This window comes from Meleagris gallopavo, chromosome 1 (genome assembly GCF_000146605.3).
Source record: "Meleagris gallopavo isolate NT-WF06-2002-E0010 breed Aviagen turkey brand Nicholas breeding stock chromosome 1, Turkey_5.1, whole genome shotgun sequence".
Taxonomy (NCBI): Eukaryota; Metazoa; Chordata; class Aves; order Galliformes; family Phasianidae; genus Meleagris; species Meleagris gallopavo.
Genome location: NC_015011.2, coordinates 148,045,594 through 148,052,284, shown reverse-complemented (window position 1 = coordinate 148,052,284; position 6,691 = coordinate 148,045,594). Strand labels below are relative to the sequence as shown.

The 6,691-nt window shown below is 35.1% G+C and overlaps 1 long non-coding RNA gene across 1 annotated transcript in view; it reads left to right on the top strand.

The window, feature by feature from the left end:
- The first annotated feature begins 2,524 nt into the window (after positions 1-2,524).
- LOC104917456 overlaps positions 2,525-6,691 on the top strand; it is a 5,436-nt gene continuing 1,269 nt past the window's right edge. The window contains exons 1-2 of the long non-coding RNA XR_004158872.1: positions 2,525-2,726; positions 3,881-3,976. This is a non-coding gene — a long non-coding RNA (uncharacterized LOC104917456). The remainder of the gene's footprint in view (positions 2,727-3,880; positions 3,977-6,691) is intronic.

The following is a 6,691-nucleotide window of genomic DNA, read 5'->3' as shown; positions in this document are numbered from 1 at the left end:
CCTTTCCACATGCACTACTGAACATGTAAAAGTATTTGGAAGAATATTTCTTCCTTTCCTAATTCATTTATGAAAAACTAAGTAGAAAAAACTTGTTGCCTGACTTTTGCATGTTTGAAACAATACCCTTGCCGTCTTATCTCCTCCCCCATCAACTTGATGAGACTCTTAAAAACTGAAGCCAAAAAAAGATACTAATTTGCTCAGACATAATCGTTACGAATTTCAAACATACTTTATAAATTGCGCATAATTTGAAAGCTATACTGGGATGATATGCACCTGCAAATTGTTAGCTAACACCCACAGACACATTTTATGGCTCACGCTCTGGTCTCTTAACGACTCTCAGTTCAGGCAGCTGGAAAAGTCTCAGAATGGTGAATGCCTGAAATTTGTCCTAAGTGGTGTTGACATGGCAGTGACTGAAAGATGCAACCCTCTCCCTCACTCCCCTGATAGTTTTGTTTTTGTGTTTTGTTTTGTTTTGTTTTTTTTTGAGAAACACCCATCCTATCTCATCCAACAGAAAAACAAAAACAGACTAAGCAGTATCTGTGGGACTGCAAATCATAGCCAACAATACAGCTGCAAAGTTATGAAACAACCCCTGAAGTACTTAATGATTATCAGTGTCTGGAATTCTTCCAGGCTTAATAGCCTCTACCTTATTGGTAAAAAAGCTAAAACATTGCACAAATCATTCTTTTATTATATCTCTAATGCATTTGTATGATGAGAATACTGGAGCTGTGGAGTTGTTGAGTAAAGAACCATGGATTTTTACTCTAATATGGAAAAGATTCAGCTACATTTCATTTTCATTCTTGTTGTTAAATGAGACAATGGAAAAAATGATTCTGTTGGCAAAGAAATACCAAAACAACAATCTCCTATTTGTACAGCCTGGTCAAAAAGATGTGCAGGTACTACCTAGGACCAGAGTGCTTTTAGACGATGAGATTCCATTACTATATTTCGTTAGTATAATGGATCCTATGGATTCCTTTTCCTTCCATCTGAAATATAGTAAATACATACATATTTACATGATAGCTGTTCTGTTTTTTATTAATCTGTATATAATCAGCTGAGCAGACTGCAAAACTCCCATGGAGCTATTTTTCATGTTTATTAAACATGTATTTTCAGTTAATTTGGACATAATCATTCCACATGTAGAAGATTTTCAAATAATAATTATAATGTTGGAAAAGTTTTGTTGAACTTAGTAGAATTAAGATAACTTGTTTTCAAAGATTTAAATAGAAGTCCCTTTTCATTTTCTCAGATTTAGAACTTATATATAATGCTAACCACTTCATAAAAATGTTAAAATAATTCCTAGTATTTGAAAGAGAAATATATCATTCTTCTTTCGTGTCATAATTTTAAAGGTGCTACAGAATGTGGCAATTATTTGTAGAAAGTATGTTTTCATTCAAGGGATTTTTTTTTTAATATCTCAAAAGAAGATGATTCAGGAAAGAGAATGCTAACTAGACTATAATCACTTGAAAAGCTTAGAATAGATATTCCCTATTCATCTATCCAAATTGTCTGATACAGATCAAAGAAAGAGGCAGGAGGTGGAGCAGATGACAGGTTGTCTCTTCTGATTAAATCTTGCACTAGCACAGTATCTCTGCATTTTAAGGTGTACTCTGTGATAAGAGTATTTATATGCCAAACAATTTGATAACTTAAAACTTCCTGTACATACATGTGACGCTTCCATAACTGAGAACACATTATGCCACTAGTGCTTCCAAATTAAAATAAAGTAAGAACTTTTATTTTGGTACTTTTTTTTTTTCTTCTTAATAGTAAATGTAGATTTGGCAGTATTATGGGCTTTATTTTAGCTCCAACATGCCTTATATACTCTCTCAGTTTGTCATGTAGTATAGCATAGTTTTGTAGCTTAAACATACTTGGTAAATCCTCTTGTATTTGTTCAAATTGCCCCCACCCACAACAGACATAGCCAACTAACACTGAGCAAATACTTCCAACTGTCTTCATAATGGGGCATAGGTCATTCCAATCGGAAAACAGGGGCTTCAGATGGTATTTCCTCTACGCCGGCTAATTACAACCATATGCTTTCTCTGACAGGAAAGGAGGTATGCAAGTGTCAGACCTATTGGGCAAGTTAATTGCTCCTTCTACAGCTGATACTCTGTGGGTAGCTTTTGCCCCATAGTTTAGTGCAGTCAGTGCTGTCTGGCTTTAATTATTTTGGTCTTTCTTCTGCCCTGTTTTATTTATTGCCAGAAGTGGTTTGCCAGAAGGCGTGAAGGTATTTATATCTGATATGACAGTTTACTTTAACCTGAATTTTGCAAATGATTTTTAGTTGTTGTCTTTGTTAGGATGGACAGTAAATGGCAGAGAATCCGGGATGGTGATAGGAAAGGTAGAATATATATGAATCTTTTTTTTGTGTGTGATAAAGAATAATTTCACAGTTCTTCACTAGAATTCCCCTCAACTCACTATATGAATTCAACTATTAGGTTTATCCAGATGATCACTTTGATGTACACTTGAAGAAAATCTCCTGGTGTTCGAGAAAACAAAAGTGATCTTCATGAGAACCACAGTGAACTCCAACATTAGATTGCCTATTTTGTTCTTGTTTTCCCTGAAGATATAGAATCTGGAGAGGTCGAGATTCTCCATTTTCTGAATCACAGATCCCAGGGAGGACCCATATGATCAAGGTAAGCATGACTTGATCTACACCAGTAGCTTTCTGTACAGGTTATAATACATTCTTAACATTGCCTTTTGCCACCTGTACTCAGCATGTTGTCACACAGTAATTAACTTAGAAAACTAACATGAGCAAAACAAAAACCCCTGGAATTAATGATTTGCCATAAGAAAACAATTAAAAAGTCACCTGTTGTGAATCTAACATGGGTAAAGAGACCACCCAAGATTAGCCAAAAGTTGATGTTTTTTTATCTTCTCTTCTCAAATATGTTACTTACAATCCAAGTGAATTAATATAAGTGGTGAATTGTGGAGGACTAGAATGATGACATCATCTAAAATGTTTTCACTCTCTGGATATTACACAAGAAAAACTCTGATAAATGTATATTGTTTTTAACAAACCAAAGAGTACGAATTGATAATAATTGATATTTATCTTCTTATTTTTAAAGTGTTTCTTTAATTTTAATCTAACCCAGAGGTATTATCCTTACCCACTTAGATAACTGCAGTATAATCTTGTGATAGAGACTGCAGGATCAAATTCCTGAAAACTCAAGGAGATTAAAAAATTAATCGATATCGTATTTCCTGTTTAGCATGAAATATTGCTTAGGGTTGGAAGATCTTCAGTATACTATTTCAACTTGATGGGGAGCTAAAGTCATTATTTTCATTATACTTCGAAATCTGTGTTGTCTGTATATTTTCACACACTGTCTTCAAAATGGAAATAACAATTGCTCCAGTGCTCCGATAGGTAATTTCTGAATAATAAAGAGTAAGCAAAATTTATTTTTCATCCCAGAACTTTTGTTGATGCATCATCAAAAGGCTATTCTGTTGCCAGTGGATTCTGGGAATCTGTTCCATGAAGTTAGCCACAAAGATCACATTATTCTGCCTACCTTTCCAAATGTCTTTCACTGAGCTACAAATATGTATAATCACAGAATCAAAGAATCATAGGGGTTGGAAGGAACCTCTGGGTATCAATACCCCTGCTAAAGCAGACTCCCTACAGTAGGCTGCCAGGATAGCTTTCAGATAAGTCTTGAATATCTTCAGAAATGGAGTCTCCACAACGTCTCTGGGCAGCTTGTTCCAGTGCTCTAGCACACTCATGGTAATGGAGTTCTTACTCATCTTTATACAGAACTTCCTGTGTTCGTTTTTGCCTGTTACCTCTTGTCTAGTTGCTGCACACCCCTGAGAAGAGCCTTGCCTCATCTGCTTAACTCCTGCACTTCAGGTATTTATAAACAGTGACGACATCACCTCTTAAACAAAATGTCTTCTGGACAGATCTTCTTATGCTACTTGTTAATGTCTTTGTATATGACTTTCTGTCAGAAAGCTCTGCTTTTAGATGGCTCTCATTTTTCCAGTGTCAATACTTAAATGAACATTTCTGTACTTCTTATTTAAGCTCAGTTTCTTGGGGAAATAAAAGAAAAAAACAGCATTTACTTCTGAGGATCACATGGGGTAAATTACTTGTTCCTACAAGTCTAATTAACTCCCCTCTCCTCCCTCCACTCCTAACTAAATTTCTTAAGTAGACATATTTACCCTAAAATTGATAATCTTTGCTTTGCAATGTTCTTGTATCCTTATGATCGTTACTGAGAATCTACCATTAGAAATTTATGATTAGTATTGTCAGGGAACTAATTTACTAACCTAAAATCTCTATTGGTTTTCACTCTGTGATTGTAGTAGTTTACAGTACAATTATTGTACATCCTGGTGATGAGCAAGAGTCTCCTGAATTTTCATGTCCAGTGTGTATGACATAGGCCTGAAGTGAGAGGAGAAGTTTTTCTCTCCTTCTTCCTCAATGGCTTTGTCTCCTATGACAGTGGAATGTAGAGAAAACAAACAAACAAACAACCTTTCTTATTATGCAATCAAGAGTAATTCAATATTATAATGGGATCCTGTGGCCAGTGCAAGACAGTGAGAACCTGAGACAAAGGAGAGAAAAGGAGAATGGCAGAGAAATTAGATTGTTCTTTCAAAAATTTGTACTCAGAGAGAACAGCTGTATAACCATGAGCTATAAAACAAAATGAAGACATGAAGGGAGACTGGTTCTCGTGAACCTTACTTGTCTAAGAATCAGTGAGGCCAGGAAGCACTAGATGATGAGATGGAAAAATGGTTTGGGTGAGAGATCTGAATCCAGAAACACACAGAGGAATAAGGGGAAGTGGATAGACAGTTTCTAATGCAGTATGATCACAGTGGTCATGAAGGATGATGGGGACAGGCTGTCAATGGGAAGCCTGGCAATAGTGAACAGAGTCTGGAGTGGGGAGGGCTGAGCTAGTTTCAGTAAGTCAGTAAAGAAGGGGAAATACTGTGGAGATCATTCAGCTTTGTAAAAGTTTGTTAAGATGCCTCACTATCACATTAAATACAGTATTTCTTCATTGCCTTGTGGATCAAGATTGAAGTCCCTTTGTGTATAACAACTTCAACTTTCTTCCAAATCCAAGCCAAAGAAGATGCTTGAACTGCTGGCAACTCCTGGCTTTAAGAATAAACTTTATTCTGGACTCAAGCTATCTCAGCAAAGTGTAAACTGAAAACTATTGCTTTAACCTAGGAAACATTTATTTTTAAGTGGAATTGTAATAGCATTAAAAAAGTAAAAATGAGCGAAACATAAACAGGTACAGAAAAACTAAGCACTGTGTTGTAGAGTGCAAGCTAAATAAATTTCTAGCAGAATCAGAAACTGGGTTTAGTTCCTTCGCCATAGACGTTTTTCTGCAGCTCTGGATTTCCCTTAATTTTTTAAAATAAATATTGAGACAGTTATAATGGATGTAGATATGTTAAAGGAAGAAAAAAAGAAAAAAGAAAGAAAAATTATTTTCTCTTTGACTAAAGGAACTTTATATAGGTGAGCAGTTTAGAACATTTCACTATAGAATTTAAACATGAATATTTGTATTTCTTTATTATTCATCTAAAAAATGAGGATCCTTGCATATTTTTTGACCACTTTACTTCTAACAAGAAAATTTCTGAATTCACATATCAGTCAGAGGCCACAATTTTTAATGACCTTTGAGTCGACAATTTCATTCCATTAAAGATCTATGAAAAACTCAGGTGGTGATTTTCTGTAAATGATGATGTGGACAGTAACATGCTCCCTTGTGCTAGCTGAAGATCCAGCATAGGATGTTTCTATGTCTATTATTTCTTTACTAAAAATATTTCCTGTTTCTTAGTGGTTTTAATTTACTGGATATATTTTGTTTGAATTGAAGTGGGCTGAGAAGAGACTTGTCTTGCCACTGGCAAGGTTCACTATCATTCCCGGATGCAGATGGGGCAAAACCAGAACCTTGTATTCAAATCTTTCAAATATCAGGGAGAAAGGATCAGACATAAACACTCAGTTCTAAACCCATCACTGTGGCTTTGATCCCAGGTCAAATCCAAAATTAGAAGGGGCCTCTTTTATAGCTCCAATTTGGACGCAATCAAAATGTGTTCATCAGATTGTGCTCCAAGAAGGAAGAAAGTGTATGTGAGTTTGCCACTGCTATGCATGAAGGCAGGTCTGAAATCCAACCTTAATTTTGCCTCAAAGTCAAACTCTAAGCCATACCCCAAATTAATGCAGGTTTGAGTCTGATTTCCTTATTCTACCTGAATTCATTTTTCATTAAAATGTGTTTCTGAAAAAATTAACTTTTTTTTTTTTGTAATGCACTAGGCTATATCTAATTGCAAATACTTGCAAAAAGCAAACAAACAAACAAACAAACAAAACACAAAAAACACAAACCAAAACAAACAAACAAACAAACAAAAACAACAACCCAAATGTTGGTATGCTGCACGAGATGCACGTATGTTAAAGTTCATTCTTACTCATCTGTAAGGTACTCGGTTTGAACAATAATTATATAAGTAAAACCAAAATAATAAAAAGAAAAAAAAAAAA